Source organism: Macaca mulatta, chromosome 19 (genome assembly GCF_049350105.2).
Source record: "Macaca mulatta isolate MMU2019108-1 chromosome 19, T2T-MMU8v2.0, whole genome shotgun sequence".
NCBI classification, from domain to species: Eukaryota; Metazoa; Chordata; class Mammalia; order Primates; family Cercopithecidae; genus Macaca; species Macaca mulatta.
This window is the reverse complement of record NC_133424.1, coordinates 54,284,106-54,309,095: the sequence shown is the minus strand read 5'-3', so window position 1 is coordinate 54,309,095 and position 24,990 is coordinate 54,284,106. Positions and strand designations below refer to the sequence as shown.

Sequence of the window (24,990 nt, the reverse complement as noted above, 5' to 3'; positions counted from 1 at the left end):
AATAGAGTGACTGAGAACTGTCCCTTTGACTATGGGACTCACAGCCCCCACTGAGCAACCAGCACAGGCCTCTCCTCACAAGAGGCATGAGAGATTCACCCTGCACACCTCCAGGAAGGACACTTTCCTCTGAGACACCCAGGTTCTGAATGTCCATCTTTGGAAGCTGTGGCCAAGCTAGACACAATTAGAGAAAGGAAGGATCCCTGTCACCAGGCAACACACAGCTCCCCCACAGTACAGTGGGGTGTCCCTGTGACAGGGATCTGGTGCAGCTCCAGCCTCCTGCACTGAAGGGAAGAGCCAGATGGAGATGAAAGAGGACAAAGGTCGAGAAAGTGCCCCCTGACCCAGAGCCATGGGGACAGCAGGAGGCTGAGGCCCAGAACTGTGCTTGCCCAACCTACAGGGTATGTGTGAGACTGTGTGTGTCTATGTGCGTCTCTTTTGTGTGTGTGTTTGTGTTTCTGCACATAGTGTCTGCCGAGGTTTGGTGATGGAATCATTGCTGAAAAAGGCAGAGGCCTCCACAATTCCCAGGGACCTGACACACAGACAAAAGGTAAAAGAGAAGGAGGGACAAGGAGGCAGGACTGAGAGGGGCGGGGACAGAGAGGTGCCCTGGGCACAGACCCCGCCCATGAGCCTGAGAAGTGCTCCTGCCGCGGGAAGAGGCTCAGCACAGAAGGAGGAAGGACAGCACAGCTGACAGCCGTGCCCAGAAAGTTTCTGGATCCCAAGCTCATCTCCACACAGGAGAACACTCAGGCAGCACAGGCCATGGGGCCCCTCTCATCCCCTCCCTACACACTGCACATCACCTGGAAGGAGCTCCTGCTCACAGGTGAGGAGAGAACTTCCTGGGAGAGGACAGGAGGAGGAAGCAGAATTATTGGATGGGGTCTCCTGGAGAGGGTGGGGTTCTAAAAAGTAAAAGGAGTCAGCACTTTGGGAGGCTGAGGTGGGTGGATCATGAGGTCAGGAGTTCAAGACTAGTCTGCTCAACACAGGAAAGCCCCGTCTCTACTAAAAATACAAAAAATTAACCAGGTGTGGTGGTGTGCTCCTGTAATCCTAGCTACTTGGGAGGCTGAGGCAGGAGATTTGCATGAACCCGGGAGACAGAGGTTGCAGTGAGCAGAGATTGCACCACTGCATGCCAGCCTGGGTGACCATATGAGACTCCATCTCACAAAAAAAAAAGAAAAAAAAATACAGGAAAGAAGGTTCTGTTGGAGCCTGCATAGGGGAACATATACCCGAGAGGGACAGGGGTCAAAACAGGAAAATCACATTGAACTGGAATTGGTAAGAGGTAGGAAAATCTCAAGTGTTCTGTTTTCCTGGTTAATTATCACTGGCCACCACTTTTTGAAAAATGATAATAATAACTATTATCAGATGGCACTTCAAATGAAAATATAAGCAGGGCATGAAACACTGTCCTCAGCCAAAAACCTCAACAATTGGGGAAAGAGAAGAAAGAAACACTGGGCATGGAGGACCCTGGGAACTCTCACATGTACAGGAGTCTGCCACCTGTCTGAGGCTCTGGGGTGCAACCAAGATCAAAAGTCCCAGTCCTCGGGGAACACATGCTCTCATGGGAAGCAAGATAGACAGACATGCAAAGAGATCTAGAATGTGAGGTCAGATGTTGACCAGAGCTCCGGGGGGAGCAGAGCAGAAAAAGGTCAGAAACGGAAGACCCAGTGTCTCTGAAGGAGGTGTTAGGAAAGAAGTCTAAGGATGCCCTGATGTGAGTAAGACCTGAGGGCAGTGTGGAGGGAGCTGTGCAGACCCCTGGGGAAGAGGATTCCAAACAGAAAAATGCCAAGGTCGGAAGTGTTGAAGGAATGAGGGTCATACTGCTGTCCTTGACACAATAAGACAGTTTGAGACACACACACAAACACACACACACAGAAAAGGGGTGTGTGTGGGTGTGTGTGTGTGTTTTCAAGGCTGATGATTAAAGAGATCTTCTCAGGTCCCAGGGCCCCATTTTTCACCCCAATACATAGGTCTCAATATTGACTGATACTCTCTCTACCTCCTAGTATCACTTTTAATCATCTGGAACCCACCTACCACGGGTCAAGTCACGATTGAAGCTCAGCCAACCGAGGTTTCTGAGGGGAAGGATGTTCTTCTACTTGTCCACAATTTGCCCCAGAATCCTACTGGCTACAGCTGGTACAAAGGGCAAATAACAGACATCCACCATTACATTACATCATATGTAATAGACACTGAAATGATTGTATTTGGGCCTGCATACAGTGGACGAGAAACAGTATATTCCAATGCATCCCTGCTGATCCAGAATGTCACCCAGAAGGACACAGGATCCTACACCATACAAATCATACAGCGAGGTGATACCACTAAAGGAGTAACTGGACATTTCACCTTATACCGTGAGTGATTCCACATGATCCCTGGGTGTTGGGGGGGGGTGTCACTTCTACTTTGCACACACAAGATTGTCAGGCCTGGACTGTGCCTGTGTCCCTCTCTGCATTATGTCCCATGTTGGGGTTTCGGCATTTAGTGCAGGCCACACACAGAGGAGACAAACTTCAACAGATCAGAATTCCTTTCCTGCCTCCAGACCCTGCAGACACTTGCTACACAGGAAGGACAGTCTGATGGGGGTGGGGGGCGCTCAGCAGGAGGAGATCAGCCTCAGCCAAGAACCTCATGCCCTCTTCATGAACTTGACCCTGAGAAAGACCCTGGAGAAGTGAGTAGGGCTTTGCCTAAGAGGCCCCCTGAGAAACTCTCAGAGAAGCTCAGTCCTAGAGGCCTCAACCCCAGACCCCTGTCCCTAAGTCCTTACTCCAGATAAAGCTGAGGAGCCTGTGCCAGCGCTGAGTTGTGCCAGGGCTTACTGGGACCAAGGATTTACCAGCTGTCTGAGGACTGTGTCTCCTGGAGCTGCTCACTAGCCAGGGCTCAGCCCTCAGTGCCTCATCTGGGCAAGGACAGAGCTTTCTTCACTTGAGACTCAGAGTGGAGAGGACAGAAAAACAAGCTTTGTAGGCCATCAGTCAACTGCCTTGTGAGGCTTAGGACACTCCATAGTAACTCTAATGTCCCCAGAAGTAGAAACAGAAGAGAGAAAATGTACCTGGCAGCAGCTTGTCCACAGGGATCTGACCTAAAGGTGCTCTCTCATGAAAGTGAATAGTAATAAATGCTGTTTGTGTGAACACCTCCACTGTGCCAAGCATTAGGTCAGGTGACTGTGAAGAATTTACAATTTATTCACAGATAGCATGAAAACCCACAGTCCATTTGCCATTTAGCTTATTTGACTGAGAGAAAACTGAGGCACAGGAAGGCACAGTCACTGAACCAGAGTCACACAAACACAAAAGGCAGATCAGGGTCACATGAGGTCTGTCTGCAGCTACAGGCCCATCCTCTCCTCCACCAGAAGTGAGAAATTATTGGGTTCGAAGGACACATAGTCATTTATTGGCTCAAATCCTGTCTTCTTAGACATCCAAACCTCAGAGGAGTGAGAGCAAATGGTCAGCTGATTAGTCTGTACTCCAGAATTAAATCACCTGCCTCAACTGTTAGAGTCAGTGCAAAATATGTCCAGGCCTCCCCCTCAGATCTTAACTCCTATCACTGAACCTGAAATCCTGTATTTCCAAAAGTGTCCATGTCACTGGCATAACAGGATAAAAGAGAGGACCTTGTTTTCTTTCCCCACTCACACCCCGCACCAGCACAGGCCCAGTGAGAGACACACATTGTTATGTGAGGAGCTCTCACATAACAAATGAAGGAATTGAATGAAGAAACGAATGATCCATAACCTCTTTAGAGACTGGATCACGGATGCAGAATTCTAGGAGGTTCTGTCACACCTGTCCCTTGTCCTTCAGATGCTGACAAGCATGTTTCATCCCCCCACTACCTCTTGCCCCTAATGCCACCCCACCTCCTATAACTCTGAAGCTCTTTGGCCACTGGAGGGTTTTCAGGGCTCCCTCATCCTGGACTGTTGAACTGGGGCACCTGGTCCCTGGGGTCTCCGAAATCACTGTAGCCCCCACTGTTCACTGCCAGGCTGTCTCTGCCTCTCTCTGCTTCTCTGTGTCCCTCATTTTCCTCCCACTTCGTTCTACCTGGCAAGCCCTGTCCTGCACAGCTTCTTCCTCCACTCCTTGGCTTTCCCCAAGCACTCCTTCTAACTACGCTGACTGTTCTGTTCCCTTCCTGCTAACACTGTGGCGTTGCCCACCTCCCAGGAAATAGGAAAGGCAAGAAATCACCTGCAGTTTCCACTCCTGCCACGCTTCATCTCGAGCCAATGTCCCCAGGTCACTAAGAGAAAGAGCTTCCACTGTATCCCCATCCAGGGCTCTGTCCCTTTGTGAGGCTGTTCTGTGGACAAGACCGTGGGACAGGATTAGACAACTCCTCCATCCATTCTTATATTTCCCAGACAAGTTCTTCTGGCCTCCTGCACAAACAAAACCAATTTATCCAGATGGTGATTTGGAGTAAAGAAAGATTTTAATGAGTCCAAGTCTGCCAAACAGGAGGACAGAGGTTTATTATTATTCAAATCAGCCTCCCTAGTGGATCAGGGGTTAGAGATTTTCAAGGATAGTTTGAGGGGCACAGGATTAAAAAATGGGTACTGCTGATTGTATGGGGATGGAATCATGCAGGCTGAGGGAAATGATCTGTTTTTTTTTTTTATTGTTAAAAATTATTTAATGTCCAGACAATAAAATACCTAGGAAGCTCTAAAATGACACTATTAAAGAATGTGCACTTAATGAAAACAGATTTATAATGTTTTTTTATTATTATTATACTTTAAGTTCTAGGGTACATGTGCATAATGTGCAGGTTTGTTACATATGTATACTTGTGACATGTTGGTGTGCTGCACCCATCAACTCGTCAGCACCCATCAACTTGTCATTTACATCAGGTATAACTCCCAATGCCATCCCTCCCCCCTCCCCCCTCCCCATGATAGGCCCCGGTGTGTGATGTTCCCTTCCCGAGTCCAAGTGATCTCATTGTTCAATTTCCACCTGTGAGTGAGAACATGCGGTGTTTGGTTTTCTGTTCTTGCCATAGTTTGCTGAGAATGATGGTTTCCAGCTGCATCCATGTCCCTACAAAGGACAAAAACTCATCCTTTTTGATGGCTGCATAGTATTCCATGGTGTATATTTGCCACATTTTCTTAATCCAGTCTGTCACTGATGGACATTTGGGTTGATTCCAAGTCTTTGCTAGTGTGAATAGTGCCGCAATAAATATACATGTGCATGTGTCTTTATAGCAGCATGATTTATAATCCTTTGGGTACATGCCCAGTAATGGGATGGCTGGGTCATATGTTACTTCTAGTTCTAGATCCTTGAGGAATCGCCATACTATTTTCCATAATGGTTGAACTAGCTTACAATCCCACCAACAGCATAAAAGTGTTCCTATTTCTCCACATCGTCTCCAGCACCTGTTGCTTCCTGACTTTTTAATGATTGCCATTCTAACTGGTGTAAGATGGTATATCATTGTGGGTTTGATTTGCATTTCTCTGATGGCCAGTGATGTTGAGCATTTTTTCATGTGTCTGTTGGCTGTATGCATGTCTTCTTTTGAGAAATGTCTATTCATATCCTTTGCCCACTTTTTGATGGAGAGTTTGTGTTTTTCATCTACAGCCATCTGATCTTTGACAAACCTGACAAAAACAAGAAATGGGGAAAGGATTCCCTATTTAATAAATGGTGCTGGGAAAATTGGCTAGCCATAAGTAGAAAGCTGAAACTGGATCCTTTCCTTACTCCTTATATGAAAATTAATTCAAGATGGATTAGAGACTTAAATGTTAGACCTAATACCATAAAAACCCTAGAAGAAAACCTAGGCAATACCATTCAGGACATAGGCATGGGCAAGGACTTCATGTCTAAAACACTAAAAGCAACAGCAACAAAATCCAAAATTGACAAATGGGATCTAATTAAACTAAAGAGCTTCTGCACAGCAAAAGAAACTACCATCAGAGTGAGCAGGCAACCTACAGAATGGGAGAAAATTTTTGCAATCTACTCATCTGACAAAGGACTAATATCCAGAACCTACAAAGAACTCAAACAAATTTACAAGAAATGATCTGTTTCTGCTTGAATCTGCCTCTAGGTGGGGACCACGTGACTGGCTGAACCATTAGTCATGGGTATGGATGAGGTCAGCCGGTTGTCAGAATGCAAAGAATGAGAAACATCTCAAAAGATCAAACTCAGGTTCTACAAAAGTGATGCTATTTATAGGAGTAATTAGTTACAAATTTTGAAAACTCTGGCCAAATGACATTTGAGCAGTAAGGGATTATAGAAACTGTGCCTACATTTTAGCAGAATTCACTTCCCTCCTTTAATCTTACTCTCATGGTCTTTCACCAGTTTTACAAAGGCAATCCCTTGGCAAAATAAGGGTATTAGTGTTATGGAGGAACTACTATCATTCTTGCTTCAAAGTTAAACCATAAACTAAATTCCTCCCATGGTTAGCCTGGCCTATGTCCAGGAATGAGTGAGGACAGCCAGCCTGAGACTGGATGCCACATGTATTCAGCCATGCTGGTTTGCTGTCACTGTTGTAAACTTTGCACTGACTCACCAGGCTGTCAGTTGTTGGACAGGCCTGCGGTGCCCAAAGCCCATGGGCTCATTTCACCCATTTCACTCGTGACTCCATCCTCAACCTACTATGGAGTTCACATTCTCCAGTCATTTCCTAGAGATTTCTGGTTTCCTTTCAGGCATATAACATACCTGAAATTTGTCACTCGGTTCTAATAGTAAGTAAAAAGCTACCAAACACAAAAGTCAACAACTCGTTAAAATCCCTAAGAGATGGCCGGGCACAGTGGCTCATGACAGTAATCCCAGCACTTTGGGAGGCCGAGGCGGGCGGATCATGAGATCAGGATATCAAGACCATCCTGTCTAATACTGTGAAACCCCGTCTCTACTAAAAATACAAAAAATTAGCCGGGCGTGGTGGCGGGCGACTGTAGTCTCAGCTACTCGGGAGGATGAGGCAGGAGAATGGGGTGAACCCGGGAGGCGGAGCTTACAGTGAGCCAAGACGGTGCCAGTGCACTCCAGCCTCAGCAACAGAGCGAGACTCCGTCTCAGAAAAAAAAAAAAAAAAAAAAAAAATTGGGCTGTTAGAGAAATGAAGAATGCTTTTGATGCTTACTGGTAGACTGCACACAACTCAGGAAGGAATCCCTAGCTTGAGGATGTGTCAATAGAAACTTCCAAAACTGAAACAGGAAAGTTCAAAAAGAGTGGGGGGAAAAAAAGTGGAACAACATATTAAACTTCATATTTAATATTTTGTGTTGACAATCGCAATTTTTCAATTTTGTAGTTGTGGGACAACTACCAAGGCTGTAACTACCAAGGCACGCAATGGGAATACTGGTGGTTTCGGGGACTTCTTGGAGGTAGCCAGGTGGCTGCTACCTGACGGTTTTACTGCCTGTGCTACAAACCATTGTTTCATCATTATGATGCCATTTTCATAAGTTGGGGTTCTTCGTGTGGGGGACACATGAGCCACTGGCTTCTCACTTAGACTCTTCCTAATTCACACAATCTTAAACACTAGTTGTATTTTCTGAGGTTAACAGAAAATGAAGAAAGCATTTCAAATACCTGTTTTGGGCTCCTCCAAATTTTTCCTAACTCTGCACAGAAATTAGAAGCAGGGAATTCTTTCTATATTTACTAACATAACACACATCACTTCTTTTAATTCAGCATCATTCCTCCTTTTATGTAATTGACACACTGACCAGTTCTGCCCTTTTAATGGGACTCTCTCTACTTAAGGAGTTGCTAATTTCAAATCACCTTTGATATCTTTCTTTGAGCATAATGTGATCCTGCAGGAATTCACGGCACACCTAAAACTTAATTTGTACTCAGGAGAAATACTACTACCAGCAATTGATCGTAGATATTTGGACCATCAGTAAAAATTTCCACTTATGACAACATTTAATGTTTCCTCCAAATTTTGCTATTGTTGTTGTTACTGGAGTCAGAATATAGCATGAGGTCTAAATTCCTGACAACTTTTTATGGGAAAATTACAGTATTACAAATTGAGCATCCCAAATCCAGAAATCCAAAATCTGAAATGCTCCAAAATCCAACACTTCTGAAAACTGATGTGATGCTAAAAAGAAGTGCTCACTGGAGCATTTTGGATTTTAAATTTTTCAGATTTGGGATGCTAAACCAGTACATCTACTGCAAATATTCCACAATTGAAAAGAAGTTAGAAATTCAAAACACTTGGTTTTAAGCTTTCTGCATAAGGAACACTTTATCTGTATGAACAATAGGCATGAAGCTGTACAGGAGATCTCTAGAACCTCCTCAACCTGCATAACTGAAACTGCACACTCACAGAACAATGCCCTATTTCCCAGACCCCAGCTCCTGGAAACTACTGTTCTACTCTCTGATTCACTCTGGAATCCACTGAGATGAGGTACATAGAGTAGTCCAACTCATAGAATCAGAGAGTAGAATGTCTAACAAGAGAAAGTATCTGCAACACTTCTTCCCAAATATTGGTCTATATCCACCAAACACATACAGACCATGAGGGCCAGACTTCTGTCATCAGTTCATGTTCGCCCTTTCCACCTGTCAGTTCTCCATTTTCAAACTTCCCCATGTATTTCTAGAAAGATCCACATAGTCCTCACCTGCCCTCTACAGGGAGAACGGAACATCATGGACAGAGAACAGGGAACATGGTCTTGTTCCAAAGCTATCAGAGCTTGCATGTCCCCTTCACTCCTTGTACATCATTCCTTGGACTCTGCTCTATCTTTAGAGGTCATTGGCTCAAGTCAGTCACTATGAGACAGCTGGGCAAGTGCCACAACTTGTAGCTCCACTCCCTGATGACTGAACCGACCTCCAGGCTTGACTCTGGTCTCCCCTGTGTTATTTCTGCTGAAGTACTCAGTCCCAGGCCAGGCTTGCCAGTACCCAAAGGGTTTAAGGACATTGGGAAGTTCCATCATCCATCTCTAGGATATCCTTGGAAGGGGAAGCTGAAGAGAAAACATACCCTAGGGGGCAAAGTAAGACTGAAACTAAAAAGATTCCAGCACTGCATGCTCCAGGTGAGGACCACAGGGTGGGCCAGGCAGGCAGTTGGAGAGGGAGAGACACAGAGAGGCACCAGGGGCTGTGACTGCTGGTCCCATGTTTTTCCATGACCCAATGCCGCTGCTCAATTCACATTTGGGAAAGTCTGTGCTTCTCCCACATACAGAAGGTAGCATCACAATCTCTGAGCCCTCAGATTGCCATGCATCTGTCTTGTAACACATACGCCTGCCATGGACTTTTAGGGACATGGGTGTGCTGAGAGGTAGGAAATGCCAACTCTGATTGAAAAATGTCTTAGGAGGAATCAAACGTGCCGCACAGTGCAATCTTCTGTCTGTTATCTCCACAGTGGAGACTCCCAAGCCCTCCATCTCCAGCAGTAATTTAAACCCCAAGGAGGCCACGGAGACTGTGGTCTTATCCTGTGATCCTGACACTCCGAACGCAAGCTACCTGTGGTGGATAAATGGTCAGAGCCTCCCTATCAGTCCCAGGTTGCAGCTGTCTGAAAACAACAGGACCCTCATTCTATTTGGTGTCACAAAGCGTACTGCAGGACCCTATGAATGTGAAATGAAGAGCCCAGTGAGTTCCAGCCGCAGTGACCCAGTCACCCTGAATCCCGTCTGTGAGTATCTTCTGTTCCTCTGTGAGCCAGGCTGCCATCCCAAATACACATGGCCAGAGGCCAGGCCTCCCAGTCCCTCTCAGGGGCAAGTACAAAGACCTTTACCCCTGCACATCAAAGCTGGCCATGACTACAAAGAGTAGGCTTCAGCTTGATCAACAATGGGAGAGAAGAGGCTGCTCCTGTCACAGGAGACTCAGGGTCCACAGCTTATGATGGGAGAAACAGGGGAATGTCTCAGGCTCCAGAACAGTGAACACAGCAAGGATTTGGCTGGGATTTCAGTGTTGTGACTAGGCTCACAGGGTCACTGTGGCCTTTCCACAGACCAGGATTTTCCCTTCCCCCTGACAACATCAGCTGTGACTTTATTCTCTTTGCTCCAGATGGCCTAGATACCCCCACCATTTCTTCTTCATACACCTATTACCATCCAGGGGAAGTCCCCAAGCTATCCTGCCTCACAGGCTCTCACCCACTGCCAGAGCTTTCTTGGCTGATTGATGGGAAATTCTAGTAATCCAGATAAAGAACAAAGTGTTCTTTATCCCCCAAATCACTAAAACATATGGAGGGGTCTATGTCTGTTTCATGCACAACTCAGCCACTGGTGGAACAAATCTCATAATCCAGAGGATCATAGTCCCTGGTAAGTGGATCCCTGGAGCATTGCCAATACGTTTTCCAGTGAAGTCTCTCTGGCTATCAGGGAAGAGCCACCTGCCCTCTCCAAAGGGAGAGGGAAAATCTAAAACCCAGGACAGGGAATATGCTTCTGCTCCAAAACCACCAGCTTTTGCCTGTCGCCTTCACTCCTTCTACATCATTCACAATGAACAATCTGACAGGAAATTAAGGAAAGAATTTCCAATGACATTAACATCAAAAGGAATAAAATATTTTGGAATAAGTTTAACCAAAAAGGTCTAAGGGTTATATCATGAAAACTACAAAACATTACTGAAAGAAATTAAAGACGACATCATTATATGGAAAGACTATTCACTTTCACGGATTGGAAGAATCAATATTGTTAGGAAGACAATATTACTCAAAGTGAGCTGCAGATTCAACACAACTCCTACCAGAATCCCAGTAACATTTTTTGCAGAATTACAAAAATCTGTCCTAAATCTGACCTGACAGGCTCTTAATTGATGACTGCTACAACAGAGACACTGAAGAAAAGATGCAACCATGAAAAGGTGGAAAGTGTTGATGACATAGAAAATAGCAATCATTATTTCTCACATCCCAAAACCTTCAAAAATATACAAGTGCAGCATGGCCAGTATGGAATTGACCAAAAACTAATCACCAAGCTAGAAACATGGTGAGAGAGAGAAAAAGGACAAAAACGTATTTGGCCTATCACCTCCCATTTTTGCGTACTAATCTGATGCTGAAAAGAAATGCTTACTGGAGCATTATAGATTTTGAATCTTTCAGATTTGGGATGTTAAACCAGTAAGTATGTGACAAATATTTCAGAATCAAAAAATGTCAGAAATCCAGAACACTTTTTGTCCTAAGTCTTATGCATAAGAAATGCTCAATCTGTGTGAACTATAGGCATCAAGCTGTATATAATATCTTGCATAACTGATACTGCACACCCATGACCAACTTCTGATTCTTCCCACTCCCAGCTCCTGGCAACCAGCAGTCTCTTCTCAGATTCACTCTGGAATCCACTTCCATGAGGTCCCTAGAGTAGTCAAACCCATGGAATCGGAGAGTAGAGAGTACAATAAAAGAAAATATTTCCAAAACTTCCCCCAAAATTTGTCTCATTTCCATCAAACACACATGGTCCAATGAGGACCAGATTTCTAGCAGTTCATTCCCACCCTTTCCACCAGTCAGTTCTGCATTTGCAAATGTCCACATGTATTTCTGGAAGGATCCACATAGTCCTCACCTGCCCTCTGCAGAAGAAGAGGAAACTTAAAGATCCCAGAACATGGAATATGGTTCTGCTCCAAAGCCACCAGCTCTTGCCTGTCCCCTTCACTCTTTCTAGATCATTCCCTGCACTCTGCTCTATCTTTGGAGGTCACTGGTTCAAGTAAGTCATCATGAAACACTTGCAGAAAACTGTCCCACCTTGTGCCTCCACTGCCTGATGACTGAACTGACCTCCAGGCTTGACTCTCGTCTCCCCTGTCTTATTTCTGCTGAAACATCCAGTCCCAGGCCAGGCTGCTCAGTATCTTCAGGGTTTCAGGACAATGGGAAGTCCCATTATTACTCATCTCTAGAATGTCCTTGGAAATGGAAGATGCAGAGAAATCACATCTAGCGGGGCAAAGTAGGATGGAATTTGGAAGGGGCACAGCAGTTGCACATTCCAGGTAAGGAACCCAAGGTGACCCAGCCAGTCAGTACCAGGGGCTGTGACTCCCACTGACGTGTCTGTTCATGACCCAACACTGCTGCTCAATTCACACTTGAGAAAGTCTGTGCTTCCCTAAGACAGAGCAGGTGGCCTCACAGTCTTTGAGCCCTTAGATCACCGTGCATCTGTCTTGTGACACATGCACCAGTTATTGGCTTTCAAGGACTCAGGTGGGCTGAAAGGTGGGAGATGCCAACTCTGATTGAAGGATGCCTGTGGAGGAATCAAAAGTGCCACACGGGACAAACTTCTCTCTGTTATCCACACAGCGGAGTTGCCCAAACCCTACATCACCAGCAACAACTTCAACCCCATGGAGAATGAGAATGTTGTAGCCTAACCTGTGAATCTAAGACTCAGGGTTACACCTACTTGTGGAGGGTAAATGGTCAGAGCCTCCCGGTCAGTCCGAGCCTAAAGCAACCTGGTAAAAACAGGATCCTCATTGTACCCAATGTCACAAGGAATGACACAGGACCCTATGAATGTGAAATATGGGACCTAGTTGGTAGCATCCCCAGTGACCCAATCACCCTGGATGTCCTTTGTATCTTTGGTTCCTCTGTGGGCCAGGCCACCAGCTAAAATCCAAACGACCAGAGGCCAGGCATCTCAGTCTCTCTCAGGTCCAAGTACAGACACTTTTATTTCTGGACACCAGGGCTGGTAATGACTCCCTGCCCAGGTAAAACCTGAGTAGGCACAGCCTTAACCAAGAATATAAAGGGAGAAATTCTCTTGTCATGGGGGACTTGGGGTCTACAGGCTGTGATGGGAGAAACAGGCAAATACCTCAGGCCTCGGCTCAGTGAACACAGAAGGGGTTTGGCTGGGTCTTGAGGGTGTGTCTTGACTCAGAGGGACACTGTGTCCCTTTAAGAGACCAGGAGCATCCCTTTCCCTCAGACGACATCACCTGTGGCTTTATTCTCTTTTCTCTAGATGGTCCACACGTCCCCAGCATTTTGTCTCCATTCACCTATTACCATACAGGAGAAAACCTCTACTTGACCTGCTTCGCGGACTCTAACCCACCAGCAGAGTATTCTTGGACGATTAATGGGAAGTTTCTGCAATCAGGACAAGAGCTCTCAATCCCCAAAGTTACTGAAAAGCATAGCGGGCTCTATGGTTGCTCTGCTCGTAACTCAGTCACTGACAGCGAACGTTCCACATTCAAGAGGATCAAAGTCTCTGGTAAGTAGATCCCTGCATCATTGGCAATAGGGTTTTAGGTGGAGTCTATCAGGATTTCAGAGAAGAGTCAGGAAAACATTTTTATTCCAAGCCTGTGTCCCATGGGCAGAAGAAAATCCTAAATTCTCCTCCTGAACCCTCCCAATTTGTCTCTACAGACACTCTTCTCCTTGTTTCTCTGTTTTCTCATGGCTGACCTTGTGTCCAGCCTGAGAAAGGTAGGGAGGGGGCTTTGTCATCCCTGAGCCCTATGTGGTGGAAAAGACTTCACAGAGGGACAAGAGGAGAGCCCTCAAGGTCAAGTTGCTTCTCACTGTCACCAACACATCCCTTTCTACGAGGTTTTTGTTGTCTTTTACCTACTCCATGAGCTACAACGAACATCTGAGGTTTCGAAACCAGCCCATATTTTTCCCCCAAATGAGAGGAGGAAGCACCTTGGATGAGAGAGGAGCAGCTCAGTCCACTCCCTGATCTGCTCCGGGCTTCTCCGGTGACTGACGCTGCCTGACTCCACCTGGGGTGGGTCCAGCATGTGTGGAGAAAGACCCCTGGTGGCCTGTCCTGAATTTGGCTAAATCGAGCTGCCAGTTGAAGTGAAGCCTAGGCAACAGGGAAATAAGAAGAGAGGGAGCCTCGGGGCAGACTCTTGAGCTGTGTCCTGGCTCTGAAGTCACCAGCTGTATGAGGTTGTGGGCACTGCACGTGGGACACAGCACAGAGGAGAGTGAGTGATGCATACTTGAAGAAATAGGGAGATTCACCTCTAGGGCTCTGGATGGCAGGAAAGGGGCAATGCCAAAAAGTGTGTATACTGTGTAAGACTACCAGGACACTTTTTATATATCTAATAGAAGGGTTATCAATAACTATTTCTAAGTGTACAATTTAGTGTTTTGTAACCATCACACTATCCATTTCCAGAACTTTTTCCTTTTACCATATTAAATCTCTGTACCCAATAAACAGTAACTCTCACTTCTTATACCCCTAACCCTTAGCACCCACCATTCTACTTTCTGTCTCTATGTAACTGGCTATTGTATCTTTTATAAATGGAATTATGTAATAATTATCCTTTTGTGTCTGCCAAATTTCGGTTAGCATAATGTCTTCAAGGTTCATCCATTTTGCACGATGTATTGGAATTTTATTCCTTTTTAAGGTTGAATAACATTTCGATGTATACATATACCCCATTTGCCTACCCACTTATCTTTCAATGGACTTTTCCATTGTTTCCTTTTTTTGGCTATTGTGAGTAATGCTTCTCTGAACATCAATGTGCAAATATTTGTTAAAATTTCTTTCAATTCTATAGGCAGTATGTCCAGAAGTGGAATTGATGGATCGAATGGTAATTTATTTTTTAATTTTTTGAGAAACAGCCACACCACTTTTTACAGTGGTTATAACATTTCCCATTCTCATCAGCAATGCACTAGAGCTCCAATTTTTCCATCTATTTGAAAACACTTGTTGTTTTGTGTTGCTGTCATTGTTGTTTTTTATCAAAGCCATCAAAGTGTGTGAGGGGGTGTAACATTATGGTTTTGATTTTGCATATCTCTAAGTATTTGTGACACTGAGGAGCTTTGCATGGGCTAATTGAATATTTGCATATCTTCCTTGGAGAAAACTCTATTTTAATCCTTAGTTCATTTTTTAATTGGGTTTTGGATGTTTGCTAGTTTTTCATGTATTCTGGAAATTAATTTCTTATCACACTTATAATTTGCAAATATTTTTCTCATTTCATGGGTTGCCTTTTTACTTTACTGATAATGTTCTTTGATATATAAAAGGTTTTGATTTTTATGAAGTCCAATTTATCCATTTTATTTGTTGCCTATTCTTTTGTTGTTACAACCAAGGAATCATTGTGAAATCCAATATCATTAAGGTTTTCTTCTATCTTTTCTTCTAAGAGTTGTATAGTTTTTGCTCTTACATTTAGATCTTTGATCTATTGTGGGTTAATTTTTGTATATGGTGTTAGGTAAAGGTTCCACTCATTCTTGCCCTTGGATATCCAACTTTCCCAATATCATTTGGTGAGAACACTGTCCTTTCAACATTGAACGATCTTGGCACACTAGATGAAAATCATTTGGCCATACATGCAAGTATTTCTTTCTGGGCTCTCTGTTCAATTTCATTAATTTCTATGTCCTCCTTTATGCCAGTACCACACTGTATTGGTTACTGGGGCTTTGTAGTAAATGCTGAAATCCGGAAGTGTCAGTCCTCTGGGCTTCATTCTTCCTCTTCAAAGTTGTTTGTCTATTTAGGGTCATGCGTTTCAATATAAATTTTAGGATAGATTTTTCTTTTTCTGCAAAAATGTCACTGAGTTTCTGATAGGAATTGTATTGAATCTGCAGCTCACTTTGGGTAGCATTGTCCTCCTAACAATATTGAGTCTTCCAATTTATGAAAACAAAATGTCTTTCAATTTATTGATGTCATCATTAAGCAATATGTTATGGATTTCAGGTATAATCATTTTACCTCTTTGGTTAAACTTATTCCTAAAATGTTTTATTCTTTTTGATATTAATATGAGTTAAAACGTTTTCTTAATTTCCCTTCGGATTGTTCATGGTTAGTGTATTGAAATACGACTGATGTTTGAATGTTGATTTTGTATTGTGCAACATTACTGAATTCATTTATTAATTCTAATAGGTTTGTTCCATCTTTAGGATTTTCTACATATAAGTTCAAGTTATCTGCAAACAAATAATTTTACTCCTTTCTTCCAATTTCAACGTCTTTTTTAAAATTCTCGCCTAATTTTTCTGACTAGACCTTTCAATACTACATTGAATAGAAGTATCAAAAGCAGCATCCTTGTCTTGTTCCTGCTCATACAGGGAAAGCTTTCAGTCTTTCTCCATTGCATATGATGTTAGCATTGGGTTTCTCACATATTGCCTTTATGTTGAGGTGATTTCCTTCCATTCTTAGTTAGAATGTTTTTACTGTGAAAAAACATTGAATTTGATCAAATGCATATATTGATTCAATCTTATTACTGATTATAGTTCTATTCATATATTTGTGTTTTTCTAGGAATTTGTCTATTTCATCTAAATTATCCAATTTATTGGCAAACAATTATTTACAGTAATTTCATAATCATTTTATTAGAATTGATAGTAATCACTTCATTTTCTCTTTTCTTTTTCTTTTCTTTCTTTCTTTCTTTCTTTCATTCTTCTTTTAAGAGAGAGAAAGGCTCTCACTTTGTAGGCCAGCCCAGGCTGAAATACAGTGGTGTGATTATGGCTTACTGCAGCCTCAACCTCCTGGGCTCAAGCAATTCTCTTTCTTCAGCCTCCCAAGATACTAGGAATACAGATGCATGCCAATATGCCCAGCCAATTGGTTTTTAATTTTTTTTGTAGAGACTGGGTCTCCCCAGGTTACCTATGCTGGTCCAAACACCTGGCCTCAAGAAATCCTCCCATTGTGACCTCCCAAAGTGCTACGATTAAAATATGACCCATCATACTCAGACTCCATTTTCATTTCTGATTTTAGTAATTTTAATCTTCTCTCTTTTTTTTCTTAGTCAGTCTATTTAATGGTCATCCATTTTGTTGATTTTAACTTGAAGAATCAACTTTTGGTTTCATTAATTTACTCTATTCTTTTTCCATTCTCCATTTTATTTTTATCCACTCTAATCCGTATTGTTTCCTTCATTCACTGTGCTTGGGTTTCGTTTGTTCTTCTTTCATATTCTGAAGTATGACAGAGTTTGCTTCATATCATTCTTTTAAAGGTTTCACGCAGTCAATGAAACAAGAAGCCACACACAGGCGAACCAATGTCAGTTGCTATATTACTACCATCGTCATTAGCCTTGAGGTCAAATAGTCCCAGAATCAAATCTCATATCCACCTATTACTAGCCAAATGACACCAGGAAAGCTTCTACACTACTCTAAGCTTCAGTCTTTTCAATGGCAAAATGGAAAAAATATCTACCTGACAGGCTTACTGTGTGAATTAAATGAAGTACAGGTAAACTATTTAGCACAGGGCCTGGCACATAGGACGTGCCCCTCAAGAGTACCTGTTTCCATATATATATATAGAAAAAGAGGTAACACATAAAACTCTAGGACATGGTGACTGATTACTTGTGGGAGAGAAAGGAAAAAAGCTAAGTGCAAAGAACCAAGCCTGGCATGTTAGTTTTTACCAACTGAGATATATCCAGGATGGGATTAGACATACAAGATAATTTATCAGGGAAGACACCTCTGAGGGAATGTGGGACAGGCATGAAGGTAGTATGGGAGAACCCACAGACCACTATGCAAAGCTGACTCCTGTGAAAAAGAAAGAGAACGAAGTTTTAGGTATGAATACAGTTATAAGAGAGTTTTTGCAAGGCTGATGGGTAGTCCTCCTACCAGTTTCCCATTAAAGTTAAATAGAGCCTCAGAGAACTACACTTGCTTTCATGCCCTTGCTGGGAGCCTGCGGGAAGGAAGCTTTCTGTGTAAAGGACGTGGTGAATTTGAAATGCACTGACCTGGGCCTTCTGTCAATTCTGTCCCTGCCATGAAGACCTGACAGGGTCTCATTCATGGTTGCCACACAGAGACACTGCGAAAAAGATGCAACCATGAAAAGGTGGAGAAGGGCAAATTCTAATGACATAGAAAATAGCAATCAGCCTTTCTCACATCTGAAAGCTTTCTGAAATATCTGAGTGCAGTTGAGAATTGACAGAGGACTGATCACCAACTTAGAAACACGGTGAGAGGGGAAAAAACCTCCAAGAATATAACCATCTCCCATCAAATTTCCTATAGAAATAATGCATTCCTTGAAGAAACAATTATAGAGTACCTCATGTTACATGCCTGTTCCTGAGGCTTCCCCCAGTAAAATAACATCACCACCATTCCTTCTTTTATTTCTTTCCATGACAGCTCCTTTAAGAAGAGCACAGCTATCCTGGAATATTCCGACATAGCAACCGTGATGTCATTTCTGTATTTCAGGAAGACTGGCAGGTATGATGGCCTTTTCTCTTGTTCTGTTTTCTGCAGGGCTGACTGCCATGCTTGTGAGAGGGAAAAGACTTATTTCCCTGTATCTGGGACTGGATCGCCTCCTTCCTCCACCAAACTCCTGCTTCTCAGCACTAATTCCTGCAGTTCCCTTTCTACCTGGCCTTTATGCTCCCTCTACCCCAATGTCGTTTAGACATAATTATCACCAGTCTCTGCTCATTTGTTTTTCAGATTCACATGAGAAACACAATTCCACATTATGAAACCCTCTTCATTATTTTTCACATCTCTCAATAGTGTAATTCTCTCCATTCCCATAAAGCTCAACCATTTCTCAAAGTGTTGCTTGACTTCTTGTCTCCAGACTTTGAAACCTTCCTTGCATATGACTGCCTCGTTACTTTTCTAAAATCTAGTTAATTCACTTAATCAAGAATCCCCAAGGGTCTACTCTAGCCTACTTGGTAAGTTCACATTTCTTCTATTTATTAATCCTTCTCACTTCCTTTACCTCTACTTCCTAGTATAATTCCTCCATCCTAATTACAACGGTCTTCCTACACATCCCTGCCCCTTCACCCATATAGACAAAAAATTCTTAGCTCCAATGCTATGCCTAAAAACAGGGTGAATGCCCCTCCACCATCTGCACTACAGACTTAACCACACCCTTCATCACAAGCAATCTCCGACCTCATGGAGAACAAAGACTTTAGGATTAGCCTGTGTACCTGAGACTCAGAACAAAACCTATGTGTGGTTGAGACTTTTTCCTGATGACCAATTCACGTGTTCAGAAAAGATACAAAAATGAAGATGGCAAAGTCCCTACCCCAGGGGACATAAAGCCTAAGACAGGGAATGAGACCTGAAAGCAATCATGATACCAAAATAGAAAAAAAAGTGAAGGCCACAAGAAATCAGAGAAATCTGATGGGAAATAAAGCTACACATTGGAATCAAAGGAAAATATTATTAAAAGTGGATGCTCAAGCCCCACCCATGAGTTCCAGTTTAAAAGTCTGGAGAGCGACCCAAGCACTGGTAATTTTTAAGTCTCCCCTGATACTGCAAACATGAAACGAGGAAGGAGAACTCCTGTTGTAATAGGTAGAACTTAAAACTAAATCAACGATTTTCAGCTAGAAGTACTGGTATTACCTAAGGACCTTTTTCAACATAAACAAGACTATACTTTTGTGGCCCCAATCATTAATGGGCTACACCAAGAACTCAATAATCCAGTTGGGAAACAGAAGCTGAATGGAAAAGCCACCTTATTTGATATATTAAAATATATATAAAGTATTTTCAAATGAGTGATAAGTGATGCTAAACCTTCTCTAAATAATATTTATGGGAATGTTAATAATATGAGTATTCTAGGCTGGCGCGGAGGCTCACACCTGTAATCCCAGCACTTTGGGAGACCGAGGCTGGCAGATCATGAGGTCACGAGATCGAGACCATCCTGGCTAACACGGTGAAACCCCATCTCTTCTAAAAATACCAAAACACACTTAGCTGGAGGTGGTGGCAGTCACCTGTAGTTCCAGCTACTCCGGAGGCTGAGGCAGGATAATTGCATGAACCCAGGAGGCGGAGCTTGCAGTGAGCAGAGATCATGCCACTGAACTCCAGCCTAGGCAACAGAGCAAGACTCCATCTCAAAAAAAAAATAAAAGAATTTCAAAAAAAATGAGTATTCTAAAACCTCTATGAAATTTCTGGAAATCCAATATGTTATCAGTTATAGTGTCATATGCCACAGAAGTAACTAGATTTCTACATGAACTCTGTCTTTACCATAATAAACCTAATAAAAATCTCATTAGATTTCTAACCATAGCCATTTTAAATCTTTGTCATTCCCAGATAATTGCTATGATTCTTACTGCAAGTATTTATAATCAGCAACTGTACAAATTTGCTTTTTCTTCGAGGTGATATATGGAAAAAGTCTCTGACAATGACTCTTGAATACAAGTTTCTGATAACTTCAGTATCATAGCACCGGACTCTCCGAGAACTTTCAAACTTTTAATGAACAGGCTGATATCTTCCTGGAATTCAAGACAAAGAAGAAAAAAAAACTCAGTTTTATGGGACTAAACAATACAAAGGATAAGGTTTTCATAATTTTTTATTTGAAAATGTGCTGATTCTTTGAATGTTTTTTCTCCAGATTTATGAACTTTCTCTTTTAAGCTATTAATACTTTACAGCAATTTGGTAAACTATACTTTTGTAAACAAAAATGAAACATTTGCTTTACTCCCAGTCTGAGTGCCCCAGAATTGGGAAACTATTCATGAGTATTCATATGCTTATGGTAATAAAGTTATTTGCACAAGTTCAGTAAGAATCTACTCTGTTTATAACAGGACACATTTGAAAACACTGGTTATACTACCAAGGCTTTGACTGGGATGTTCTATTTGAGAATATACATAGAATAAACCCATAGGGAATGCAGGCAAAGTCTGAAGTTGGCCTTGATTTGGCTTCCTAGTCTCAAGAGGTTTTGGAAGTTTAATCTGAGAGTCTTATAAAACTTCTAGCAAAGCAAAATTTAAAAAGAGCCCTATGGTCCCTTGCTACTCTTGCTGCACTTAAGAAAAAAATCTAGGCAACTTCGGTGAGACTCAACCTATTTTACAAAGAAATTCATCCTACTGGAATTATCCTTGGTAAAAATAGAGACTTCTATGTAGAGAAAAATTATATTGAAAAGAAAACTGTAGTACACCTGTTACTGTATTGAACCATTCTTCATTATCTTTGAGTATTTAAAATCCATTGGTAGACTGGATTGGACCCTGAATTCTTTTAGTTTTTCCAATTCAATTTTCTATAATGAAATAATTAAGAACAAGAACAGCTCTGTTAAAACCCTCATGTCTGAGGTGTGGGCCACTCTGAGTTCACCAAATGTTCAACACCATAACTTAGAGAAACTTAAACTGCAAACCAGGACAACAAGTTGATGAGTGTACACTGTGAACAGCTTTTCTCAAGATGTCAGAACAAGACTATCGATCATGATGAAACTCTTACCTCTCTTAATTTGTCCTTGCTTATGCCTGTCTCCTTTGCTTCTCAGAATAATGCTGTACTTAGGATTTCACAAGAAATACCTTCTGAGAATAAGTTAACAGTGTCAGATATATCATGTCAACCACACCTTTTACTTTTAAGGTGGAGTTTCTCTCTTCTTGCCCATGCTGGAGTTCAATGGCACAATCTCGGCTCACCACAACCTCCGCCTCCTGGGTTCAAGTGATTCTCCTGCTTCAGCCTCCCTAGTAGCTGAGATTATAGGCATGCACCACAACACCAGGCTAATTTTGTATTTTTAGTAGAGACAGGGTTTCTACATGTTGTTCAGGCTGGTCTCGAATTCCCGACCTCAGGTGATTCACACGCCTCGGCTTCCCAAAGTTCTGGGATTACAGGTGTGAGCAACCACACCTGGTACACACATTTTTACCAGAGATCCTTTAATCCACCCAAAGTCTGACGTAAGCTGCATCTTTAACACACTATTTCCCTCAAATGTATGGAGTGTTTTTAAGCTTCTACTTCTATACTTGCCTATTCTTCTCACTGCCTGTTTTAATTTAAAGTAGACATGCAATGCTAGAAAATAGAATTGCTCTCCACCAGCTAAACACGGGGGAGCCTGGGCAGTTTCTGACACTTCTTATTGTACATGGATAAATACATCGGGTATTATAGATACTCAGTTGTAAAAATCAACAAATGTGCTGCTTGGTTAAAATGACTAGACTCTTCTGGCTCCTTCTTTGATCTACTCTATTGTAGTTAGTTTGCATCTTGCCTAAGGTGTATACAGAAGTACTTGCCAAACTGTTGATATTTTCGTCCTGATAGTGATACTGGTAGTCTCCCTCATGTGGTGCAATTTACAAACATTTTTATTTGTGTGCAAATGTTTCTGTGCAGTCATCCTTCAAATATCAAATTGTTTCCCTTGGGCTGGAATTCAAAAACTCAAGGAAATGTGTGGTTTATGGACCGGGAGCAGTGGCTCATATCTGTAATCTCAGCACTTTGGGAGGCCAATGCAGGCAGATCACAAGGTCAAGAGTTCGAGACCAGCCTCGTCAATATGGTGAAATGCTGTCTCTACTAAAAATACAAAAGTTATCTGGGTGTGGTGGCGTGCACCTGTAGTTATGTAGGGAGAACCCCTGAAACCATTGCTATGGAATAAAAGATGAAACGCTCCTGATTATTGTAAATACAAAATTGCATGCAGGATTGTGTATTTACACAATGCCAGTTTGGGCTGCCAGAATGACTCAACAGCACGTGGTGTACTTCCCCCTGCAGAGAGCCTATAAATGGACGTATAGTCAGGGAGGTTTCACATCACCAAGATTCCTATCCCAGAAAAGCAGATATTCATAGCTCTGGGAATGGAATACAACCCTTGTGGAGGGCCTATAAATGGACACACGAGGGGAGCCTGTTCATACAGATAAGACAGGGTTATAAATGCCCTTATCTTGCCACAGCTCTTCTAGGTCTCTTTGGGGTTAAGGCATACTCCCTTCAGAGAATTTTTTGGTTTACCCGGTTGTCTAGCTTCATGTCCTGTTTCTATTGATTGTTTGCAACCAGCTTTTCCTGCAACTGTTACTGCTGATTAATATCTTGCTAATCATAGGTTATGGATTGACTGTGTTTCTGTTTTAAGGCTCTGTTAGAAATTGCTGATGCACACACTATGCTGTAAATTCTTATCTCTGTATACTGTACTTCTGCATAAAGATGTTATGTTAAAGAATTCCTTCATCCCCATGTGACCATCTCACCTCGTAATCAAACAACAATGAATCCCTTGCTAACCTACCGCCACCCTCACTAAACTTAATAAATGTTGGTATATCCAGTACATTGGTGGCATCGCAGGACCAGAAGGCAATGACCCCCCTGAACCCAGCTTTCACTATCGTGTGTGTGTCTTTTATTTCTTGACCTACCAATCCACCTGGGAACAAAGAAGGAGACCTGTTGCATGGCGGGCTGCTGGCCAGATCCCGCAATATCATCCCAGCTACTTGGGATGCTGAGGCGGGAGAATCGCTTGAACTCGTAAGGCAGAGTCTGCAGTGAGCTGAGATCATGACACTGCAATCCAGCCTGGGTCACAGAGCGAGACTCCATTTAAAAAAAGAAAAGGAGGAGTGGCGCCAAATGGCCAAATAGAAACAGCGCCAGCCTCCAGCTCCCAGCATGAGCAACACAGAAGACAGGTGATTTCTGCATTTCCAACAAAGGTACGGGGTTCATCTCACTGGGGCGTCTTGGACATTGGGTGCAGGACCGTGGGTGCAACCCAACGAGTGAGAGCAGAAGCACGGTGAGGCATCACCTCACCAGGGAAGTGCAAGGGGGAAAGGAATTCCCTTTCCTAGCCAAGGGAAACCGTGACACACAACACCTGGAAAATCAGGTCACTCCCACCCTAGTACTACACTTTACCAAGAGTCTTAGCAAACGGCATACCAGGAGATCATATCCTGCACCTGGCTCAGAGGGTCCCATGCCCATGGAGCCTCCCTCATTGCTAGCACAGCAGTCTGAGATCTAACTACAAGGCGGCATTGAGGCTGGGGGAGGGGTGCCCACCATTGCAGAGGTTTAAGTAGGTAAACAAAGCAGTCAGGAAGCTTGAACTGGATGGAGACCACCGCAGCTCAAGGAGGCCTGCCTGCCTCTGTAGACTCCACCTCTGGGGACAGGGCATAGACAAACAAAAGGCAGCAGAAACCTCTGCCCATGCAAATGTCCCTGTCTGACAGCTTTGAAGAGACTAGTGGTTCTCCCAGCATGGAGTTTGAGATCTGAGAACGAACAGACTGCCTGCTTAAGTGGGTCCCTGACCCCTGAGTAGCCTAACTGGGAGACATCCCCACTAGAGGCAGACTGACACACCACACCTCACATGGCCGGGTACAACTCTGAGATGAAGCTTCCAGAGGAATGATCAGACAGCAACATTCGCTGTTCAGCAATATTCACTCTTCTGCAGCTTCCACAGCTGATACCCAAGCAAACAGGGTCTGGAGTAGACCTCAAGCAAACTCCAACAGACCTGCAGCTGAGGGTCCTGATTGTTACAAGGAAAACTAGGAAACAGAAAGGAGATCCACAACAAAACCCCATCTGTATGTCACCATCATCAAAGACCAAAGACAGATAAAACCACAAAGTTGGGGAAAAAGCAGTACAGAAAAGCTGAAAATTCTAAAAATCAGAGCCCCTCTCCCCCTCCAAGGGAGCACAGCTCCTTGCCAGCAACGGCACAAAGATGGAGAGAGAATGACTTTGACGAGTTGAGAGAAGAAGCCTTCAGACAATCAAACTTCTCTGAGCTAAAGGAGGAAGTACGAACCCAGAGAAAAGAAACTACAAACGTTGAAAAAAGATTTGACAAATGGCTAACTAGAATAACCAATGTAGAGAAGTCTTTAAACGACCTGATAGAAATGAAAACCAAGAGATGAG

The 24,990-nt window shown here is 43.1% G+C and overlaps 1 pseudogene; it reads left to right on the top strand.

The window, feature by feature from the left end:
* Positions 1 to 780: 780 nt before the first annotated feature.
* On the top strand, positions 781 to 16,895 carry LOC144337522 (pregnancy-specific beta-1-glycoprotein 7-like; annotated as a pseudogene).
* The last annotated feature ends 8,095 nt before the right edge of the window (positions 16,896 to 24,990 follow it).